Source organism: Ursus americanus, chromosome 6 (genome assembly GCF_024610735.1).
Source record: "Ursus americanus isolate L20-20 chromosome 6, mUrsAme1.1.p, whole genome shotgun sequence".
Taxonomy (NCBI): domain Eukaryota; kingdom Metazoa; phylum Chordata; class Mammalia; order Carnivora; family Ursidae; genus Ursus; species Ursus americanus.
The window spans coordinates 28,809,993-28,830,299 of NC_142132.1; positions in this window are offsets into that span (position 1 = coordinate 28,809,993).

Genomic DNA, 20,307 nt, shown 5'->3' on the forward strand with positions numbered 1-20,307 from the left:
ATCTAGGAGAACATAAAGTATGCAGAACAAAATGTGATTATCTTTCTAGGTGATACACAACAATCTATCTTTATCCTTTTTTTCTCTTTTCTGCTCATTTCTCTTCTAATTGGATTTTGTGACAAACTTTTAATTTTAAAGTTGATAATTAAGATTTAAAACTCATAATAAAGATAGCATTTGAAGTTTCTACTACCTGCTTCAACTTTAAAAGAATATTTTTTAACAATAAAATATGCTAAGATGTGTCTGATAGCAAGTTACAAATTCTCATGGAATTCTTGCCCAGCAAATGTTCTGTGATGTAATGAACAGTAATTTTTTGACCAGGTCACATGCTAGTGTCCTCCTAGGTTGATGCCATATGACCTTTCCACTATTGCAGTCTCTTACATATGCATATAACAGAGGCTATCAGCTGAAAGTCAGAGGATGTCAAAGACCAAAAAAAAAAAAAAAAAAAACCTTGATGGCAACAAAAGCACCACCTTACACTTTATATGTTTCACGAGAGAGGTCAAGGGACCAGCATAACGACATTTGAACCTTCTGTTTCTGCTGAATATGTTGGTTAGAGTAGAAATATCTATTGAATAGATGTGCCTTGCTATGCTTAAGTGGCATGGTCTATCACAAAAATGTTCTTGTTACAACAAATTATGAGAGGGATAGTTTCCTGTAGTCCTTCTGTATTTAAAAGTATATAATTAATGCTATAACTTCCCATAGAAATGAATGTGAAGCCTTGTAACCATTATAGAAAAATTTGGACTTTAATGATGCTTTTTTTAATGTTTTTTTATTATATCATGTTAGTCACCATATAGTACATCCCTGGTTTCCAATGTAAAGTTCGATGATTCATTAGTTGCATATAATACCCAGTGCACCATGCAATACGTGCCCTCCTTACTACCCATCACCAGCCTATCCCATTCCCCCATCCCCCTCCCCTCTGAAGCCCTCAGTTTGTTTTTCAGAGTCCATAGTCTCTCATGCTTCATTCCCCCTTCTGATTACCCCCCCTTTCTTTATCCCTTTCTTCCCCTACCGATCATCCTAGTTCTTATGTTCCATAGATGAGAGAAATCATATGATAGTTGTCTTTCTCTGCTTGACTTACTTCACTTAGCATTATCTCCTCCAGTGCCGTCCATGTTGCAGCAAATGTTGAGAAATCGTTCTTTCTGATAGCTGAGTAATATTCCATTGTATATATGGACCACAACTTCTTAATCCATCCATCTGTTGAAGGGCATCTTGGTTCCTTCCACGATTTAGCTATTGTGGACAACGCTGCTATGAACATTGGGGTGCATATGGCCCTTCTCTTCACTACGTCTGTATCTTTGGGGTAAATACCCAGTAGTGCAATGGCTGGGTCATAGGGTAGCTCAATTTTTAACTTTTTAAGGGACCTCCACACTGTTTTCCAGAGTGGCTGTACCAACTTGCATTCCCACCAACAATGTAGGAGGGATCCCCTTTCTCCACATCCTCTCCAGCAATTAATGATGCTTTTTGATCTCCTAATCTTATCTCAACATAGTGGAAGTAACTCAGGAGAAACTGCACTTTCCTAAGTTAGCAGCATGACATACTGTGGTGGTTTTCAGGCATTCTTCATGGCATTTTATCAGACCTAATTTTCTTGATTATACTGTTAAGCACAAGTTCCACTATTGAGTAACTGACAGGATAGCATTGTTATAAATAAAAATTATTTTGAATTGCAGAGATTGTCATTGTTAAAATAACTGCACAATAGGGGGCGCCTGGGTGGCACAGCGGTTAAGCATCTGCCTTCAGCTCAGGGCGTGATCCCGGCGTTATGGGATCGAGCCCCACATCAGGCTCCTCTGCTGTGAGCCTGCTTCTTCCTCTCCCGCTCCCCCTGCTTGTGTTCCCTCTCTCGCTAGCTGTCTCTCTCTCTGTGAAATAAATAAATAAAATCTTAAAAAAAAAAAATAACTGCACAATAGTTACCAAAACATCTTGCCCCAATTTAATGCACATGAGCAGTATAGTTCTTACATTATTGATATCAGTGACTGGTCTATCTGTTCATCAGCTTAAATGACACCACTGTGAGGCAAATTTTATAATTCATTTGGCCTGCTACCTTTGAAATTTCTTGACTTTACTTTTTAAGATTTTACACATAAACTGAGGCTTTATTTCTATTTTTTTTTTCTTTTTAAGTAGACTCCATGACCAGTGTGGAGCCCAATGCAGGGCTTGAACTCACGACCCTGCAATCAACACCTGAGCTGAGATTAAGAAGTAGACATGGGATGCCTGGGTGGCTCAGTTGGTTGTGTCTGCCTTCGGCTCAGGTCATGATCCCAGGGTCCTGGGATCGAGTCCCACATTGGACTCCTTGCTCAGAGGGGAGCCTGCTTCTGCCTCTGCCTGCTGCTCCCCTGCTTTTGCTCTCGCTCTCTCTCTGATGAATAAATAAATAAATAAAATCTTTAAAAAAAAAAAAAGAGTCAGACACTAAACCAGCTGAGCCACCCAGGCACCCCTCTATTTTTATATCAAACTTTTTTCCAGATTTTAATAATTCAAAATGCAATGACACTGTACCTACATGCTGCTCATAATGTATGTTTCTAGTAGTCAGGCAGGGATTCTTTGCTGGACGATCTTTTTAAGAGGTAGAAAAGGAACTTGAGGTTTCTCATCCTATGTTTCACATGATGGGCTCCAGTCTCAGATAGGAGGTGAGCACATTTATACTTGCAGAGAGAATAACACAGAAATTGCATTCTTATAACAGAAAAATGGATTCAGTTGATCATCCAGCTCATACAAATTCACATACTGGTTCCTTCTTTTTGAAATGAAATGAAATGAAATACTGATGAATCCTATCTTTCAAATGAAGGTGTGGAGGCAGTGATGTGGCATCTTTCACCTAATGTAGAAAGCTAGAAGGAGGGTCACTCCTACTCTAAAAAAAAACCCAGATAATATAAAAAGTCATAACTTTTATTGAACCTATCAATGAGCTGAGGTTGTAAGGAAACTGTCTAGCTTGAAATCAAGTAAAGGCAGGTGCTTCCAAGAGAGCACTGGCTTACATGTAGCAGAGCACAGAAAGAGGATGGGGCCATCATCAAATGGGTAAGATGATTTCAGATGACATTTTTAACAAATTGTTAAGTACTGAATATGGGATAGTTGAAATTGTAGAACCTATGGGGAGCTTCAGATATAAAGAGAGTTCAGACCCGCTTGCCAGCTCTTCTCCATAGATCTCTACTGGGTTCTCACTAAAAAGACTGGGAGTGTAATAATGAAAAAGAGACTGAAGGAGTGGACTGGCTGCCACTACAGGAAAGGTAAAAATTCCCAGTTGGACCTGTTTTCCCTAAGGAATAGAAACTGTAAGTCACTGAGAGAAGGGCAGCAACAGGCATAGGATAATTGTAGCTGGCAAAGGAGAAAAGGAAAAATATCCCCATTCCCAGGTGTAGAAAAAGAAACTTATGTTGGGCCCAGACCAACTAGGGAAACACAGGATCACTGAGAAATCCCTGCCTCCAAGACCCAGGAGCACAGGGCTTGCCTAAGAATGAAGACAACAGAGAATCCTATTCCCAGCCTCCTATCATCAGGGATGCTGCACTGAGTAATTAACAATATCAATCTATTAATGGGGTGGGGGTGGGGTAAGGGAAAGTTTACATTTGTTACTATAGACTCTCTCTGAGGTGTAAGAGCACAGGGAAGGCTTGAAGCCATGGGTGGAGCAAGAACTTTAGGAAAAATTCTTCAGCAGATCAGCCCAATCCTTAACACAAGGTAAACCTGGAGTGATTTGAAGCTGATGTCACGTGGAGAGTAACCACCACCACAACAAAACTATAATTCAACTCAATTTGTTACTAAATTGATTCACCACCTCCCATCCAATAACCTAGCAAAGAAAGATATGCCAATTTCCAAGCATAAATACTATATACTTCAGTCTTTATATTTCTATTTACGTTGTCTGGAATTCAGTCAAATATTATGAGACACACACAGAAGCAAGGACCAAACAATTCTCTGTCAAGAAACAAATGAGTTAACAGAACCAGACTTAGAGATGACCCAGATATTTGAACCATGAGACAGGGCATTTAAAGTAACTAAAATTAATATGTTTAAGTCTTGACTGGAAATGGTAGGCAGTAGTAAACATATGGGGAATTTTAGCTGAGATAGAAGCTAAAGGTTAAATGGAAATATTAGAAATTTAAAAAGAAAAACATAGTAACAGAGATGAAGAATGCCTTTGATGGATTCCTCTCACAGGCAATAAATGAATTAGTGAACTTGAAGATATATCATTAGTAATTACCCAAACTGAAATATAAAGAGAATTTTTTTTTTTAATGAAAATAAAGCAGAGCAGGGGTGCCTGTGTAGCTCAGTTGGTAAAGCGTCTGACTCTTGATTTCAGCTAAGGTCATGATATCAGGGTCATGGGATCAAGCACCATGTTGGAAACATATTTTCACACCAGTGAGCCTGCATGGGGAAGACAAATCCCCATAACATTTGGCTTTGAAAACTAGAGGGGCCTATTTCATGAATTCTGACAACCAGCAGTACTTACAGCCTGGAACTTTAAAAACCAACAGGATCATGAGAGAGCTGGGAGGCTGAGAGGAAACTGAATTCCCACCCTTAAAGAGACAGCATAGCAAACAGTCCTATGGAAGCCAGAGTTTGAAAAATGCTGGGGATATACTGGAGGGAGATTTGTTTACTATTCTCAGAGCATGTGCTAGAGGGGCAGGGATCATTGGGAGACTTCTCTGGGAACAAAGGAACTGGTGGGCACCATTTCCCTCCCCCACACCAAAGCATAAACACACAGATACCTGAGGGAATCAGTGCTATGCCAGCACTTGACACAAAACTTGCTGACAACGCATCTCACCCACATGTTCTCCTGCAGAAACTCTGCCTTCAGCCAGGCCACAGCTCCAAGTCCCTTCCCACAGCAGACCCATGCAAACCTTGCTAATACCACAACATATTTCTGCAGATCCTCCCCCTTCAACCCAGCAGCAGCAAATCCTCTCCTGATGGCACTGCAAAGACGGCCCCTATGTTCTCCTGCAGTTCAATGCTGCTGCATCTCTGGCAAACACCCCATTTGACTCAACTTAAGCTCAAGACAGCCCCAGACTGACCCATCAACAGCACAGGAACCAGACCCTGCCCACAACAGGCAAAGAGAGCCATTGCAGATGACTGAACTGAAGGCAAAAGCGGCCCCGCCACAGTAGCAGGGCACATGCAGTACACAAAGAAGATGCCACTGAAGCACCAGGTTCCAGTGAACAGGGGACACTGCACTGCAGGGCAGTACAGGATCTCTTCTTCATAAGGCCACTACTTTCAAGAGCACGAGATGTAGCTGACTTTCCTGACACATAGAGATGCAGAGAGTTAGACAAAATGAGGAGACAGAGGACTATGTTCCAAATAAAAGAAAAAGGCAAGAATCACAGCAGGAGACCTAAACAAAATGGAGATAATAATATGGCTGACAGAGAATTTAAAATAAAGGTGATAAAGATACTCCCTGGACTTTTCTCAAGAGTGGAGGACCTCAGTGAGACCCTTAGCAGAGAGGTGGAAAGCATAAAAAAGAACAAATCAGGGATGGAGAACTCAATAAATAAGATTAAAAATACACTAGTGGAATAAGTAGCACACCAAAGGAAGCAGTAAATGGATCAGGGACCTGGAGGACAGAGTAATGGAAAGTAACAAGGTGAACTGGAGAGAGAAAAATAAGAAATGAAAATAGACTTAGGAAAGTGAGCAACACAATCAAACATAATAAGATTCACATTATAAGAATCCCAGAAGGAGGAGAGAAAAGGAGGCAGAAAATTCATTTGAGGAAATAATAGCTGAACACTTCCCAAAGCTGGAGAAGGAAACAGAAATCTAGGTCCAGGAGACACACAGAGCCCCGAACAAAGTCCACCCCAGGAGGTCCACACCAAGGCACATGGTAATTAAAATAGCAAAAGTGGTGATAAAGAGAATTTTTAAAGCAGCAAGAGAAAAGAAAACAGTTACATACAAGGGAAACCCCATAAGTCTATCAGATGATTTTTTAGTGGAAACTTTGCAGATCAGAGGAAAGTGGCATGATAAATTCAAAGTGCTGGCAGTAAAAAAAACTGCCACCAAGAATACTCTATCCAGCAAGGATATTATTCAGAATTCTATTATTCAGAATAGAAGGAAAAATGAAAAGTTTCCCAGACAAACAAAAGTTAAAGGAATTCATGACCACTAAACCAGATTTACAAAAAATGTTAAATGGTCTCTGAGTGGAAAGAAAAAACTATAAATAGGAATAAGAAAAGAAGGAAATGCAGAAGCAGGAAAAATCTGCTTTTCTATAGTAAAAATCTGCTATCTGTAAAAATCACTCAACTGACTCACAAAATAAAAGGCTGTAAAGTATGACACCGCGTACTTAAACTATTGGTGGAGAGGAGTAAAGAGTGGGTTCAAACTTAAGCAACCATTAACTTAATATAGACTGCTATATGTGTAGGATGTTATATATAAACCTAATGGTAACCACAAATCAAAACCCAGTAATAGATATTCAAAAAAAAAAAGAGAAAGGAATCCAAGGATATCACTAAAGAAAGCCAACTTATCACGAGAGAAGAGAACAAGGGAAAAATGGAACAGAGCAGAACTACAAAAACAACCATAAAACAAGTAACACAGTAGCAATAAATACATAGCTATCAATAATTACTTTGAATGTAAATGGAATAAATGATCCAATTAAAAGACATAGGATGGTGGAGTGGATAAAAAAAAAATAAGACCCATCTATATGCTGCCTACAACATAAGAAATAGGAAGATCGGTAGGAGAAGGAAGGGAAGAATGAAGGGGGGGTAAACAGAAGGGGGAATGAATCATGAAAGACTGTGGACTCTGGGAAACAAACTGAGGGCTTCAGAGGGGCGAGGGGTGGGGGATTGGGATTGGCCGGTGATAGGTATTAAGGAGGGCACATATCTCATGGTACACTGGGTGTTATACGCAAATAATGAATCATGGAGCATTGCATCAAAATCTAGGGATGTACTGTATGGTGACTAATATAACAAAATAAAAACTATAAAAAAAAAAAAAGAGTCTCAGTTAAGACCCAAGGACACATGCAGATTGAAAGTGAGGCATTGTTGTGTGGAAGTGTTGAATCACTATATTGTATACCTGAAACTAATATTATACTGTATGTTAATTAATTGGAATTTAAATAAAAACTAAACAAAGAAAAAAAAAGAAAGTAAAGGGATGGAGAAACATTTATCATGCAAATGGAAGTGAAAGGCAAACTGGGTAGCAATACTTATATGAGACAAAACAGACCCTAAAACTACAATTGTCAGGATACACTATATAATCATTAAAGGGCTCCAACAAGAAGATAAAAATCATTGTAAATATTAATGCACCCAACATGGGAGCACCCAGTACATAAAACACTTAATAACAAACATAAAGGAAATAATCTACAATAATAATAGAGGATTTTAACACCCCACTTACATCAATGGTTAGATCATACAAACAGAAATTCAACAAGGAAACAGTAGCTCTGAATGACACATAGGACCAGAATGATTTAACAGATATATTCAGAACATTCCATCCTAAAACAGCAGAATATACATTTTTCTCAAGGGCTCATGGAACATTGTCCAGAATAGGTCACATATTAGGCCACAAAACAAGTCAACAAATTCCAGATCGAAGTCCTACCATGCATCTTTTCCAGCTACAATACTATGAAACTAGAAATTGACCACAGAATAAATCTGAAAAAAACCACAAATACATTGAACTTAAATAACATGCTACTACACAGTGAATGGATGAACCTGGAAATCAAAGAGGAAATTAAAAAAACGTGGAGACAAATGAAACTGAAAACAATGGTCCAAAACCTTTGGGATGCAACTAAAGTGGTTCTGAGAAGGAAGTGTATAGCAATACAAGCGTACTTGAAGAAGGAAGATAAATTTCAAGTAAGCAGCCTAATCTTACACTTAAGGGAGATAGAAAAAGAACAACAAAGAAAGCCTAAAGCCGACAGAAGGAATGAAATTATAAAGATTAAAGCAGAAATAAATGATACAGAAACAGAAAAACCCAATAGAATTGATCAATAAAACCAGGAGTTAGTTCTTTGAAAAGATCCACAAAATTGAGAAATCTTTAGTCAGACTCATCAAACAAAACAAAACAAAAGAGAGAGACCTCACATAAAATCAGAAATGAAAAAAGAGAACAACTGACACCACAGAAATACAAATGATTCTAAGAGAATATTATGAAAAATTATATGTCAACACATTGGGCAATCTTGAAGAAATGGATAATTTCCTAGAAACATATAACCTTCCAAAACTGAAGTAGGAAGAAATAGAAAATTTGAACAGACCAATTACCAGCAAGGAAACTGAATCGGTAATCAAAAATCTCCCAAGAAACAAAAGTTCAGGACTAGATGGCTGACAGGTGAATTCTACAAAACATTTAAAGAAGAGTTAACCCATTCTTCTCAAACTATTCCAAAAAATAGAAGAGGGGGAACCCCCCAAAAACTTCCAAGTTCATTCTATGAGGCCAGCATTACTCTGATACAAAAACTAGATAAAGAGACTACAAAAAAGAACTATAGACCAGTATCTCTGATGAACATAGATACAAAAATCCTCAACAAAATATTAGCAAGCCAAATCCAACCATACCATTCACCATGATCAAGTTGGATTTATTTCTGGGATGCAGGGGTGGTTCTGTATTTGCAAATCAATCCATGTGATACATCATATCAATAAGAGGAAGGATAAAAATCATGCTATCATATCAACAGATGCAGAAAAAAATTTGACAAAGTACATCCATTCATGATAAAATCCCTCAACAAAGTAGGTTTATTTTTTTAATAATATTTTTTTATTATATTATGTTAGTCACCATACAGTACATCCCTAGTTTTTTATTTAAAGTTCCATGATTCATTACTTGCGTATAACACCCAGTGCACCATGCAATACGTGCCCTCCTTACTACCCATCACCAGCCTATCCCATTCCCCCACCCCCCTCCCCTCTGAAGCCCTCAGTTTGTTTCCCAGAGTCCATGAGGGAGCATACCTCAACGTAATAAAAGCCATATATGAAAAACCCACAGCTAACACCATACTCAGTGTGGAAAACCTGAGAGCTTTTCCCCTAAAGTCAAGAACAAGACAAGGATGTTCACTCTTACCACTTTTCTTCATAGTACTGGAAGCCCTAGCCATGGCAATCAAACATACATACATACATATATACATACATACATAAATGGCATCCAAATCGATAAGGAAGAAGTAAAACTTTCACTATTTGCAGATGACATGATACTATATGTAGAAAACCCTGAAGTCTCCACCAAAAAAACTACTAGAACTAATACATGAATTCAGTAAGGTCACAGAATGCAAAATCAATGTAGAGATATCCCTTGCATTTCTATACAGTAATAATGAAGTAGTAGAAAGAGAAATTAGGAAACAATCCCATGTACAAATGCACCAAAAAGAATAAAATAGCTAGAAGTATATTTAATCAAGGAGGTGAAAGACCTGTATTCTGAAAATTACAAAACATTGATGAAAGAAATTGAAGATGATGTAAAGAAATGGAAAGTATTTTATGTTCATCGATGGAAGAATAAATATTATTAAAATGGCCATGCTATCCCAAGCAACCTATAGATTTAATGCAATCCCTATCAAAATACCAACGTATTTTTCACAGAACTAGAACAAATGATGCTAAAATTTTCATGGAACCACAAAAGACCCTGAGGAGCCAAAGCAATCTTGAAAAAGAACAAAACTGGAGGTATCACAATCCCAGATCTCAAGATATAGTACAAAGCTGTAGTAATTAAAACAGTATTGTACTGGCACAAAAATAAGCACATAGATCAATGGAACAGAATAGAGAGCCCAGAAATAAACCCACAATTATATGGTCAATTAGTCTTCAACAAAGAAGGCAAGAATATGCAATGGGAAAAAAGTCTCAACAAATAGTATTGAGAAAACTGGACAGCTACATGCATAAGAATGAAACTAGACCAGTTTCTTACACCATACACAAAAATAAACTCAAAATGTATGAAATACCTAAATGTGAGACGTTAAACCATAAAAATCCTAGAAGAGAACAGGCAGTAACATCTCTGACATTGACCATAACGTTTTTCTAGATATGTCTCCTGAGGAAAGGGAAACAAAAGCAAAAGTAAACTATTAAGACTACATCAAAATAAAACCTTCTTCACAGCAAAGGAAATCATCAACAAGACTAAAAGACAGCCTACTGAATGGGAGAAGATATTTGCCTATGACATATCTGATAAAGGGTTAGAATCCAAAATATATAAAAGAACTTATACGACTCAACACCAAAAAAATCAAATCAATTAAAAAATGGGCAGAAAACATGAACAGACATTTTCCCAAAGAAGACGTAAAGATGGTCAAGAGACACCTGAAAAGATGCTGAACATCACTAATCATCAGGGAAATGCAAGTCAAAACCACAATGAGATATCTTCTCATACCTGTTAGAATGGCTAAAATTAGAAACACAAGAAACAGCAAGTGTTGGAGAGGTTATGGAGAAAAAAGAACCCTCATGCACTGTTGATGGTGTTGATGAACCCTCATGCAAGGTGGTACAGTCACTGTGCAAAGAAGTAAGGAAGTGCCTCAAAAAATTAAAAATAGAACTGCCACGTGATCCAGAAATTTCACTACTGGGTATTTACTCAAAGAGTACAAAAACACTAATTTGAAAAGATATATGCACTCCTATGTTTATTGCGGCATTATTTACAATAGCCAAGATATGGGAGTGGCCCAAGTGTCCAATGATTGATGAATGGATAAAGAAGTAGTATAAATACACAATGGAATATTGCTCAGCCATTAAAAAGAATGAAATCTTGACATTTGCAGCAAAAATGGATAGATCTATAAAGTATAAGTCAATCAGAGAAATATAAATGCCATATGTTTTCACTCATATATGGAATTTAAGAAACACAATAAACAAATGAAATAAAAAAGAAACAAACCAAAAACTGTAATTATAGTTTGACAGAGAACAAACTGATGTTTACCAGAGGGGAGATGGGTGGAGGGATGGATTTAATAGGTAAAGGGAATTTAGAGCAACATTACCACGATGAGCACTGAGTAACATAGAATTGAATTACTGTATTGTACTCCTGAAACTAATATAATACTGTATGTTAACTATATTGGGATTAAAATAAAAAAAAAACACAGAAAAACTCAAAAGTAAATTGCTATAAAATTCCTTGAGTTAGATATTCCCATTTCATAGAAGAGAAAGTGACAAAAAGAGGTTTAAGTGATTTGTCCAGGGTTACACAGCTAGTGTACAGCCAGGATTTGTATCTAGACAATTGAATTTCAGAGCTTCATCTTTCACTCATTATGTCGTACTTCCCATCTTGCATAAGATGTCATGCAAGATTTGAGAAAGATGCTATATGATTAGTAGACATGTGCAAAAATCACATAAGGGAGGTAATATTTCAGATGGAAACATTTTAGAATGTGATATTTGAAGGAGGTGATATTTGGGATGATCTTTCTCCTTAAAATTAGGACAGATGGGGGATTGGTTTGGAGGGAATCCCATGAACAAAAGATGGCCATGGGAAATTACAGATCTTGTTCAGTGATCAGATGGTTGGAAAGGACTTGCCCTATCTTTTCCTAAAGGACAATATCATTTAGAACTTAATATAGTTATCAGGGCCTTTATTGTAGTCATTTCATCCTGACATTTCCTAGGTGAGGAGGCTGAGATCCAAAAAAGAAGAAATTACTTGCTTGATATCTTCCATACATAACTCTGATTCATTCAGAAAAATATTTTCTTAATTAATTGTGCTTAAGGTTTTAATTAAATTTGGGTGTTCCCTTCTTAGAGCACTTAATTAACAGTCAGACATAATTGTACCTGCAGTTGATCACCCACCATAGAGCATGATTAACAATGCAACCTTGCCTTTTCCCTCCCAGCGATTTTGTAAAACCCATTTTTCTCTTCAGCTTACTTAAATATTCCATGTTAAGAAATCTTAAGGCAAGCTATAGAAAAAAAAGAAAAAGGCCACAAAAGTTTCTCTCTCTTTCAGTAAATAAAATAACAGCAGCAAACAGAAATAATGAAATAGGGGCACCTGGGTGGCTCAGTCGTTAAGCGTTTGCCTTTGGCTCAGGGTGTGATCCCAGAGTCCTGGGTTCGAGCCCCACATCAGGCTCCTCCATTGGGAGCCTGCTTCTTCCTTTCCTATTCCCCCTGTCTGTGTTCCCTCTCTTGCTGGCTGTCTTTCTCTGTCAAATAAATAAATAAAACCTAACCAAAAGAAAAGAAAAGAAATAATGAAATAAAAGAAATAAATGAAATCAATATTGTCTTGTGCAATATTTAAAAAATCAAAATAAAAATTAAATGTGAGCAGGGCACCTGGGTTGCTTAGTCAGTTAAGCATCTGCCTTCAGCTCAGGTTATGATCCCAGGGTCTGGGATTGAGTTCTGTGTTGGGCTCTCTGCTCAATGGGGAGTCTGCTGCTTCTTCTCCTTCTGCCACTCCCCCCCCCCCATGCTTGGTCCCTCTTTCTCTCTCTCCCTCAAATCAATAAAATCTTTTTAAAAATTAAATGTGAGCAAAAAAAAAAAAAAAAAGATTAGCTGAAGTAATGTATGTAAAGCACCCAGCAGAGTTCCTGGCACATAGATATTAGCTTATTATGTAGTTCTTGTATATATTTGTATGACTTTATCCTGTCATCTTCCTTCTCTGAACCCAGAAAGGTAAACATTTTTATTGACCTTAGAGGATATACCAGGATTTTGAACTGACTCAATCCTAATTTCTCGTAATAAATAAATAAGTTCATTTGTGATGCCCTTTTCCCTTTAATATCGTGTACTAAGAACAATATAACATAAAGGACTTTCTATCAGTTCTCTGCTATTTTTCAAAGTATGTCTGAGTTTATCTACAAAGTATTTTTCATCTTATCTATAATTTGTTGCTAGCTTTTTTACATTTTTAAATATTTTTATTTCACATGCTTCCATATTTCTCTTTCCTAGAATACTATAGAGAAAGACTAAGTTAAAAGTGACTCAATCCTCCCACATATAATATTCTTCTCACAATCTCTACTTTATATCCACTCTTGTGTTATTGTACCAGCCTAATATATTGTAATCATTGCTCATCAACTCTTAATATTCAAAACCCCTTCCTAGATTTAATCCATTTCCTTTGTCAAGTGCATTCATTTGGTACCTGTTTTCTCTTACTGGTTGTCGGTTTTACTCATTTACTTCCTTAATCTTGTTTCTAGGGACACTGTAGACTTTCACAGAAATAAAGTACTTTAGGTGTTTTCAGCTTTGAGTTCTTATATTTGCAAAGAGTTTTTCACTTTGCAAAGCTTATTTCTCCTACATTGCCTCATTTAAGTTTCTCAGAACTCTTGTGAAGTGACTAGTACAGATGTTATTTTTCCCAATAGGTGGATGAGAAAACAGGTTCATCTGGGTTTACAGGAATGCAGCTAGTTAGTAATAGACTTTTGCTTCAAACTTCTTTCAAATCTAATGTTGTTTTAACTATATTTCCCAGCTATATTCTATGAAAAGAAATAAGCTTCCCTGATTTTTGTTTCACCATCCTGTTTCTGCTGATGTAAAAAATCATATCTTTTATTTTCATTTTAGTGACAAATTTCAATACACAAATTAGTTCAGTAAACCTTCGTATCTCTGAATCTGGCTTTTAAGTCCTAAGTTAGGGCTAAACTTATTTAACAGGAGTAAGAGTTTTGGAGACAACACTTAATAGAAGACTATACCCTCTGAGAGATTTTTCAGTTTTCCAGAAAAATAGTCGACTTCTAGAGTCCCATGGCTCCCGGTTTTCCAGAGGCAGTTGGGTGGATGGTAGGCTCTCTGCCTGGGATAATGGAATCACAGGAAATTATAGCTGTAAGTGACTTTACTAACTTACCCTTTCATTTTATAGATGTATAATCTTGGGCCCAAAGAGGTGACTTGTCCCAAAGTATGTACGGATTAGTAGTAGGATCAAGACTAGCATACAAAGTATACCCACAATTAAATCATCCTCATTAGTAACTATGGACTCTTGGGGATGTTAGGGTAATATATTGAAGACAGAGACCAGTCTGGATTACAGGATCTTAGAAACACTATTAGAATTGACATCTTAGTAGTGAAGGTGATATCTCAAGCCTAGATTATTAAAGGAATTGTTTTGATAAAGGTTTATATACATTTAAAATTATATAAAATTAAAAATTCCCTTTGTAACATTTAATAATACCTCCCAAGATCAGCCCTATTCTACCATTATGTCAAACCACATCCTATAAATGGTAACAGCATTATTAGAAGAAACGGGAGGAGAAAGCTCACTGTCATTATTTACCCTATCAGTATGTAAATCTTTGACTTTGTAGGGGTTACCTAGTTAATTTTATCTTGTTCTTGTGAGGTCTTAGGACCTTACAATATGTGGACCCACTTATAAGAATCTAATTGGGTCATTATGTCTGACATTTTCTTGGCATCAAGGATGTCACATATATAAATAAAAAATATAGCTAAATTACATAAATCCTACATATCACTTAAGTCACAGTCTCCAAAAAATGTGTGCAGTGGAACAGTAACCTTTTGAGATTCTCCACAGAAAGGGGTTCTTTGGCCAACTAAACTTGAGACTGGCTGCAAATTATATTCTTCTTTTGGAAGTTTTCAATGCTTAAGAGCTCTGGGAAGTCCTGTAGCAAGAAACTAACATTTTCTTTACTATGCTTCTTTCAATACCTATTGACTAACACAATACCTTTAACATTCTGCAAAACCAGTATGCTGAGGAATACATTTTGGAAACCAGTAAACTAAGAATACGGTAAGGCAAAACGTTCTGAGATACAAAAGAAATGTATGTAATAACCACGTGGTCCTATATCCACTGATGTGGTAGTTGATTAATGGCAGCCAAAGATATCCACATCCTAGTCCCCAGAACCTGATTGTTAATTTATACGGCAAAAGGGAGTTTGCAGATGTGATTAAAGTATCCTGAGATGGGGAGAGTATCCTAGATTATTCAGGTAGGTCCTAAATGTAATCACAGGTGTCCTTAAAAAGAGAGAGGCAGAGGGAGATTTAACACAGAAGACGAAGTAGGGGATGTGACCATGGAAGCAAGAGGTTGGACTGCAAGGAAGGGGTCATGAACCAAGGAAGGCAGGCAACAGAAGCTAGAAGATCAAGAGAACAGATTTTCCTCAGAGCCTCCAGAAGGAACCAGTTCTGCGGACACCTTGACTGTAGCCTAGTAAAACTGACCTCCAGAACTATAGAAGAATAAATTTGTATTTTTTTAAAAAAGATGTTTTATTTATTTATTTGACAGAGAGAGAGACAGCCAGTGAGAGAGGGAACACAAGCAGGGGGAGCAGAAGAGGAAGAAGCAGACTCCCAGCAGAGGAGCCTGATGTGGGGCTCGATCCCAGAACACCAGGATCGTGCCCTGAGCTGAAGGCAGACGCTTAACGACTGAGCCACCCAGGCGCCCCTACATTTGTGTTGTTTTAAGCCACTTAATTTGTGATAATTTGTTTTAGCAACAATAGGAAACTAATACAACTTATTAGGAAAAGCAGGATATTAGAGAGCCAGAACTAGTCCTAGACTAGAGAAGTACAGGCAGAGAAACATTGACCAAGCTTTGGGTCCCAATGTAATGCTTTAAACTGGGTTCTGTCTCACATCAAGGTCTTTCATCCATTTGGAGTTTATCTTTGTGTATGGTGTGAGAGAGTGGTCAAGTTTCATTCTTTTGCATATAGTTGTCCAATTTTCCCAGCACCATTTATTGAAGAGACTGTCTTTTTTTCCACTGGATGTTTTTTCCTGCTTTGTCAAAGATTAGTTGCCCAAAGAGCCGAGGGTCCATTTCTGGGTTCTTTATTCTGTTCCATTGGTCTATGTGTCTGTTTTTGTGCCAAAACCATGCTGTCTTTGTGATCGAAAGACCTCGATGTGAGACAGGAATCCATCAAAATCATAGAGGAGAACATAGGCAGTAACCTCTTCAACATCGGCCACAGCAAATTCTTTCATGACACGTCTCCAAAGGCAAGGAAAACAAAAGCAAAAATGAACTTTTGGGACTTCATCAAGATAAAAAGCTTCTGCACAGCAAAGGAAACAGTCAACAAAACAAAGAGGCAGCCCACAGAATGGGAGAAGATATTTGCAAATGACACTACAGATAAAGGGCTGGTATCCAAGATCTATAAAGAACTTCTCAAACTCAACACCCAAGAAACAAATAATCAAATTAAAAAATGGGCAGAAGATATGAACAGACACTTTTCCAATGAAGACATACAAATGGCTAACAGATACATGAAAGAATGTTCAAAATCATTAGCCATCAGGGAAATTCAAATCAAAACCACATTGAGATACCACCTTACACCTGTTAGAATGGCAAAAATTGACAAGGGAAGAAACAACAAATGTTGGAGAGGATGTGGAGAAAGGGGATCCCTCTTACACTGTTGGTGGGAATGCAAGTTGGTACAGCCACTTTGGAAAACAGTGTGGAGGTCCCTCAAAAAGTTAAAAATTGAGCTACCCTATGATCCAGCAATTGCACTACTGGGTATTTACCCAAAAGATACAGATGTAGTGAAGAGAAGGGCCATATGCACCCCAGTGTTCAAAGCAGCATTGTCCACAATAGCTAAATTGTGGAAGGAGCCAAGATGCCCTTCAACAGATGACTGGATTAAGAAGATGTGGTCCATATATACAATGGAATATTACTCAGCTATCAGAAAGAACGATTACACAGCATTTGCAGCAGCATGGATGGGACTGGAGGAGATTATGCTAAGTAAAATAAGTCAAGCAGAAAAAGACAAATATCACATGGTTTCACTCATTTATGGAACATAAGAAATAGGAAGATCAGTAGGGGAAGGAAGGGAAGAATGAAGGGGAGGTAAACAGAAGGGAGAATGAACCACGAGAGACTATGGACTCTGGGAAACAAACTGAGGGCTTCAGAGGGGAGGGGGGTGGGGGATTGGGATAAGCCAGTGATGGTTATTAAGGAGGGCACATATTGCATGGTGCACTGGGTGTTATACGCAAATAATGAATCATGGAACATTACATCAAAAACTAAGGATATACTGTATGATGACTAACATAATAAAAAATTACTATAAAAAAATAAACTGGGTTCTGGTTATACCTCACCCCAATTCCATTTTATTCACCCTTTTATAGATTCTCTCTTAAAAATGCCTAACTTTTAGACATGTATCTTTCCCCCACATTGGATGGTAAATGTAAAGCATTTTGCACAATTATCAATATTAACATAAGCAAAATAAATAATTTTATAAGAATGTTTATAGATTCATCTGAGACCTTAAATCCGTATGGCCATTGAGTATTGTCTATGCACTAATTTAATCTGTATATATATAAATAATTGGTGCAAAATATTGATCATGGAGTCTAGTTTATAGCAAATCCTCAAACATGTCAGCTATTACTAATCACATAGTTAATTCTTAATAAACATCCACTGGTACCCTTGGCTTTGTTGGCGTTCAGCTTATAGTACTGGTTTCCTGTTAGGAACTATTAAGAAAACTATTAGAAACCATGGACCTTTGCAGTGACCCTGTGCCTGTTTACTAAGAATGGTCTGCAGTGTCACTTTAGCTGCTCAGAAAGAGCAAATTTCTCCTTTATGTAATTATTTTTATAAAACTTTGACCTTCTGCTTTTAAACAAAATATTATAATGTGGCATAAATAAGTATAATGAACAATGTGTTCCATATTTATTCCTCTTATGCTTTTCAAATTGAAATTCCAGTTGGTTAAACTTTAGTATATAAAATTCAATTTATAGAATTCCAATTAAAACAGGGTGAAGTCTGCCGGATCCTTTACCCTTCTGAAATGCATCCTAGAAATGACTCCTTTTTGGGCCCCTTTTCTAGAATAGAGGCCAATTAAAAAAATAAAAGCAAGCAAACAAAAACTTTCTTGTTGATGACAATTAAGTGAAATTGAATTTTTTAGACAAAACTCATTCTGAAGGATCAGTGGTCCTCAATATCAATAAATTTATAGAAAAGAAATTTTTGGATGCCAAACTTTTTGTTCTAAAGATTTAAGTCAGTTTCCCACTTAAACATTATTAAACTGTTTTCTGTTTTTTTCTCAAATTTCCTGTGATTGCTTTCATTAGAAAAACACATACAAAACAAATGATTGCTACTTAACAAATGTCTATTAATATTTGCAAACTGAGCAAGCCTTCCTGATATAAATACTCAACTACATTACCACTCCTATTAGCAAATGGTTTATTTGTTTTCTTAAATTACTTATATATTCTCCTTATCCAAATTAAGTTCTTATTCACATTTTTCTTTCTTAAAAACAGCTTTATTGCTTGAGATGTATACCTAAGGTTTATACTAATCAGGTGACAAGTTTTTCTATTGTATGAGCAACATATTGTTGGTTAAGGTATCAAGAAAAAATAAATTGCCTTTGATCTTTTTCTTTAAAAAAATAAAAACAGCTTTATTGAGATATAATTGACATAAACTGGATATATCTAAAGTGTTTGATTTGATAACTTTTGACATATACATACACCCATAAAACTCTCACCACGATCAAGACAGTGAACATATCTAACACCCCTAAAAGCTTTCTTGTCTCCCTTTGTAATTCCCTTTGTTCAACAGGCCATTCATTTTCCACTGCTTGACCATTGCACTTTTATCAAAAATCAGTTTTTCATATAGATGTAGGTTTATTTCTTGACTCCATTCTGTTCCATTTAAATATATTTGTCTTTATGCCAATACCACACTCTCCTGATTACTGCAGCTTCAAAATAATTCTTGAAATCAGATGGTGTTAGCCTTCCAACTTTGTTCTTTTCTTTCAGAGATGTTTGGCTAATTTTGGTCCGTCGCATTTCCATCTGAATTTTAAATTCAGCTTATGTCTTTCTGCAAAAACAATCTTGTTGGGATTTTGACTGGGATTGTGTTGAGTATACAGATTGATTTGTAGAGTATTCACAGTTTAACAATATTGAATGTCCTGACTCAGTAAATATCTCTCAATTTATTTAGATCTTCCTTAATTTCCCTCAGCAATATATTATAGTTTCCAGTGCACAGATCATTCATAGATTTTGTTAGAGTTATCCTGTTATGGACTGAACTGTGTCCCCCCACAATACATATGTTGAAGCCCTAACGTCCAATGTGACTGTACATTGAGGTACATTTAAGGTGGTAAAATTAAATGAGGTCATAAAAATGTGGCTCTAATCCACTGGGACTTGTATCCTTATAAGAAGAGGAAGAGATAACAGGAATGTGCATGCACAGAGGAAATGTCATGTGAGAACAAAGTGAGAAAGTGGCTGTCTGCAAGTCAGGAAGAGAGGTCTCACCAGAAACCAACTCTGCTGATACCTTGACCTTAGACATCTAGCCTTCAGAACTAAGAGAAAATAAATGTCTGTTGTTTAAGCCACCCAATCTGTGGCATTCTGTTATGGCAGCCCGAGCATACCAATACATATCCCTAAATATATTTCATATTTTTGGTAATATTTTATTTTATTTTTTAAGGTTTTATTTATTTGTCAGAGAGAGCACAAGCGGGGTGGGGGGATGGGGGGAGGGGTGGTGTCAGGCCGAGGGAAGAGCAGGCTCCCCGCTGAGCAAGGAGCCAGATGCTGGACTTAATCCCAGGACCCTGGGATCATGAAGGGCTGATGCTTAATTGACTGAGCCACCCAGGCGTCCCTTTGGTAATATTTTAAATGTTACTTAAAAATTTTTAATTTCCAATTGTTCACTGCCAGCATGTATAGAAATAACATAGCTTTTTAATATTGATTATCCTACACATTTGCTAAAGTCACTTATTAGTTCTAGTAGGGTTTTTTTTTATATCCTATTGAATTTTTTACGTAGGTATGTTATCTGTCAATAAAGACAGTTTAGCAATATTCTCAGTCTTCGTGTTCATCAGTCACTGTTCCCTAT